We start from the raw sequence: 4,944 nt of genomic DNA, 5'->3' as shown, positions 1-4,944 counted from the left end.
TTTTAGAAAGGCCTACGTGTACTTGCACAGTCTTTCTCAAAGAAATTGTAACAGACATCCAATCTAATATAGAATTATAAAACATGACATTAAATTTATTTAAAAAATGGTTATTCAAGATATTTACACTCCTGTGATAGGTTAAATCATGCATTTTACTGCATAGCCGCAAACCAAATCTGTATTACATATTGCTTTTCTTGAGATTTTTTAATTAAGGTAAGTTGAATTTGTGTACGGATATAAGACAATGCTAAATTCTGTTCTGTTGTTACTTTCGATTTTCCTTTTCCTCAATATTGTGTTCGTTCGGCCTTGAGAATGGCTTCGAACAAGTTCTTAAAACTGGTTAATTTTGGATGCTTTTAAAAATTAATACAGTAATTAATTTTTTTTTAAATATGTTGTTGATGTTGACAGAATTAGAGCTTTTCTTGAGATTTTTTAATTAAGGTAAGTTGAATTTGTGTACGGATATAAGACAATGCTAAATTCTGTTCTGTTGTTACTTTCGATTTTCCTTTTCCTCAATATTGTGTTCGTTTGGCCTTGAGAATGACTTCTAACAAGTTCTTAAAACTGGTTAATTTTGGATGCTTTTAAAAATTAATAATTAATTTTAAAAAAATATGTTGTTGATGTTGACAGATTTATAATGACATTTATTTTATTAATTTAGGTGCAAAACTTCCTGAAAGCGAAAAAGGTCATGAAAGGTTTAGTCTTAGAGACATTTGGAGCAGGACACTATTCTACTGATGGTAGCATTTTAAATGAATTGAAAAAAGCAACTGATGGCGGCATGTTGATTTTAAGTTGTACACAGTGTGTAAAAGGAGTCGTTCCAAGTAACTATGAAACCAGCAATGTATGTTATCATCAGGCCTAACTTATCAGGGGCGGATTTAGGGGGGGGGCGGCCCGGCCCCGGCCCCCCCTTTTGGGAGGTAAAAAAAAGGGAAAAAAGGAAAAAAAAGAGAGAAAAAGAAAAAAATGATAGCCCAGAATGCCTCAAATGTTATGTTCGGGCGTCTAGAACACAAAAATTTCGCGGGGGCATGCCCCAGACCCCCTACGACAGTGTTGTCTCAATCGGCCCAACTTTCGGCCCCGCTTCCGGCCCCCCCTTTTGGACATTTCTGGATCCGCCCCTGCTTATTATCTAATTACTATGTTAAAATAAATTCATCTGGTTTCGTGACAATATTGTTGTAATTTTCTTTTTGGTTAAACCGGTAAAAGACTTCAGTGAAACCGATGTTTCATAACAAATATGTACTTTAAACCAACACATACAAACCAATACCTCAATTTCAATTCAAGTCATCAATCAATCAATCGGTGCGATAGTGTCACATTGTCACACATTAAACATCAGAAAGAGATGAAGACCATAAATAAAGTTTTTGCTGAATGTGAGTATCCTGATTGGGCAGAAAGTACTAAATAGGAGAAAGAAGAGCTCTAAACCAAGATGCAACATTGGAATCCCATTTATGACTTTTCCAAACATTTAAAAAGAGCTATGTATGACCACAGTGTGAATGTGTATTTCATCCCAAAAAACAAAATCAGAAGTCCGCTTGTTCACCCGAAGGAGAAGATTCAGGATTTGGACTGTAGTGGCACCATTTATAAGGTCAGATGCTTGAATTGCCCTTATGTGTATATTGGAGAGACTGGCAGACCTCTAAGATTAAGAATTTGTGAACATCAAGATGATGTAGAAAGTAACACCAGGGGCATGATGATGCGAGCAGGGAGATCCTCACTTTCTTATGTTTATGCAAATCTGCAATCGCAGACCTTGCCGTTAACTTTAATCGTTCTGTAGATTTCATCAGTGTAAAAATTTTACAAAAAGAGCACAATCAGGAAAAGAAAAAAATAAAAATAATCAATTCAGATCAGAAGGGCAGAACGTACAATGAATCAAGACCAAATGATATTATTGACACAACGCAGAGCAGGGCCAGGCAATCCCAGTCATTACATCAACTGGGGCGCTATATTTAATATTTAGTCGCTGTTTCTCCAAGAAACATCACTTGAAAATATGAGCTGATTGAAAATATAATACTACTACAATATTATAATACTATAATATAATACAATATTACTACAATACTATGTTTATGTTCATAAGATTGTAGATATTTAACAACTTTTTTGTGTAAAAGTGTTGAGAAAAAAAGAAGAGTTGAGGTATCGTAGTAAAAATCATAATAATGTCATACTAATACTGTGGAGTTTCGACCAAAGACCATAATATGAAGACAAATTACATTACATTTTGTAACGAATAGAAACTGGAACCTTGAACTAGGGGGGGGGGGTGAAGGGTGTTTGCTACGAACATGCCAAAGTTACTAATTGAATGATTGACCTATTGATTGATTAACTGATTGTTATTATTTATAGATTTAACTTACGTAATTGTGTTTTTTCTGTACCTAGGCATGGGAGGATATTGGCGTAATTCCAGGGGAAGATATTACATCTGAGGCTGCAGTGGCAAAACTTCTCTATATGCTTAGCATATCTAATCTGAAAGAAGAACAGCTAAAAATGATGCAAAGTAATTTACGTGTTGAGATAACCATCAGTAATAAGTAACAACTTATTCTAATTTTGTTTTAATTAGATTAAAGTTATATTTTTCTGTTTTATTCAGAAATTTTTAGCCTTAAAGACTACGGTATATTAAAAATACAACATACTGTTTTATTGCAGTAAATAAATACAGTAATAGTAATAAAAAAAAACAATTATATTAAAAATACAACATACTGTTGTATAAATAAATAGTAGTAAATTAAAATAATAAAATTTTAGCTTAGCGTATATTAAGTTTAATACTATTTTTTAAGTGTATGTATTAGACATTTACCATCTCACAACAAATTGTTTTACAATTTGAAGCAGAATATAAAATGTTTAAATCTAAAATCTCACTAATATTCTGATAAAATTTTAACAGTACACTAATTAATCATACTACAAGATATGTCTATTGGTATAATTCGATAAAAAATGGATTTCGTACTGTACCGTGATTCGACCTATATTATATATCTGAGAGCATATAACTTGAAGAAGTATCTTAGTTTAGTTTTTTACTCTCATTAAATACAATGAGTATTATACTCATTGTATTTATGAGAGTAAAAAACTAAACTAAGATACTTCTTCAAATATAATTGTTTTTTTTTTATTACTATTACTGTATTTATTTATTATTACAATGCTTAAGCATTATAATAATGCTTAAGCATTGTCTGTCCATAAAAATGTTATTTCTGATTGTCGAATAAATAATAGTAGTGTAATAATAATTTCTGGTCTTTGTGTTTACCTGCTCGTTAATAATCTACAGAACTGATCTTGTACTTCCTTTTTACGTACCTCTGCCTATTTGTCAACTGAAAAATAAATGAAGAATCGTGTACAGTATATCCATATGATTAGTGTTGTTTTGATTTTTACTGTTTACTATTTTTGTATCAACTCAAAGAAACAAATCTTGTATATACAGTAGCCCTATGTATTATGTATGACGACAGTAAATGAATCTTGAATCTTGATGATGAAATTAATACTTATTTAGTAATAATAAATATTTAATGTAGTAGTAATTGTAATAATAATAATAACGATAATGATGATGATGGTGATTGTGATAAAGATTGTCTTCATTACAGTAAGGACTAAATGTTTGTTACGATTAACTTTTCAGACATCTGCATAAATCTGTAAGAAATATATTGTAGAACCATCCTTTTAAGCATTTTTTGAGTTCTTATTTATTTAAATTAAAATATCGTAAAATAACAAATGACACAAATCTACAAAATGCTAAACGAGTTGTTGCACTGCATTCATGATAAAAATTACGTTAGTACGGTATAGTGAAAGGTAGCAGAGTAAGGCTCGGTTTCCATAGGATTGCCCACCCTATTGGTGACAGTCGCTGATAGTAATTGTCAGGAAGGTTGAACGTGGTTAAACTTTGCCGATTGCATTGCAGACTGATCGGGGTGCCTTCCCGCCTTTCACACTAACATGAATTTACAAAGTTATTATGACTCATCACCTTATGCTTTTTTTGCACAAACCATAGTCTTTTCGATTCCCTTTCTTTCCCTTTAAAAGTATACATAATTTTTCTAATTCATCATTGCATTATACTGCCCCACCATGACAAAGGAAGTAATTGACAATTTTTCAAAAACGAGTTTTTTAGTCACTATCAAAGAACTAATAATTTGAAACATATTGATATATTTGAGTATGTTCAAATCCCACTCATTAACAAGTAATTAGCAACACAAAAAGGAAGTAAGAGACTAAAAATACAGTAAAAACCACCAGAAAAGGAAGCAAGGGACAAAACCAACATGCTCCAAATTCCTTAATTACTCAGAGCAATGCAAACATCATTGCTTCCTTTTGTCATAGTGGGGCAGAATAATTGTTCATAAAAATCTATTAAATTTGAATTTTGCATGTCATGTACAAATTTGGCTACCCCTCCCCATAGCATAATGTTTGTGCACTTGTAGAAATGTTGATGGTCTTGGGCGACCACTTAATTACATACCAGTACATGCCATACTGTTTATAGTATATTGGTATGTTTGTAGGTAACTTTATAAGGTTTTTTTTTAAGTGATTTCGAATTGTATTTTAATATTGAATGTAGGCCTACAGTGTATACCTGCATATTTTGTCTGTACTTGGTTATATATATGCTTCTTTTGTTAATTCCTTTTGTTGTTACTAGATTTTTTGTTACTGAGTTGAACGCACCACTCTCGTGTGTGCCGCCGTTCCAAATTCGTGTGTTCCCAAATTAAATAAATAAATAAATAAAAATCCACTGGAAAAAATCCCAATATCTGCAGACGGATCCGTTTTGGCCTTACAGTCCTCATGTAGCTAGGG

Source organism: Anneissia japonica, unplaced genomic scaffold, assembly GCF_011630105.1.
Source record: "Anneissia japonica isolate Jap-2015-1 unplaced genomic scaffold, ASM1163010v1 scaffold1946_len758022_cov188, whole genome shotgun sequence".
NCBI lineage: Eukaryota > Metazoa > Echinodermata > Crinoidea > Comatulida > Comatulidae > Anneissia > Anneissia japonica.
The sequence above is the reverse complement of the archived record's forward strand: the minus strand, read 5'-3'. Positions refer to the sequence as shown.